Genomic DNA, 362 nt, shown 5'->3' with positions numbered 1-362 from the left:
GAATGTGTATTCGAATACAAGCTTCAAAATTCAAATAAAACTGAACGTTAAAAGGATGTGTATTCGACTACACACAAGCTGTAGTCGAATACACCTGAAAACAATGCAATTTTTCAATTCTGAAATGGTTCTGGATCATTGCATTTCTTCATCAAACCTCTTGGATCAATGACCACAAATATGAAGAGATGTTTATGGAGTATAAATACACCATAAATTCAGATCAAACATAACCAATCCTAGAACCAAACCTTGAACAAACTTTCTAAAATGTTTTGATTTTTTTCAAAGTTTCACTTTTATATTTCAAGTACAGATTTGCTCTCATAAGGAAAACTGTCCATTTACTCTCAGATGTGTAC

Source organism: Cicer arietinum, chromosome 3 (assembly GCF_000331145.2).
Source record: "Cicer arietinum cultivar CDC Frontier isolate Library 1 chromosome 3, Cicar.CDCFrontier_v2.0, whole genome shotgun sequence".
NCBI classification, from domain to species: Eukaryota; Viridiplantae; Streptophyta; class Magnoliopsida; order Fabales; family Fabaceae; genus Cicer; species Cicer arietinum.
The sequence above is the reverse complement of the archived record's forward strand: the minus strand, read 5'-3'. Positions refer to the sequence as shown.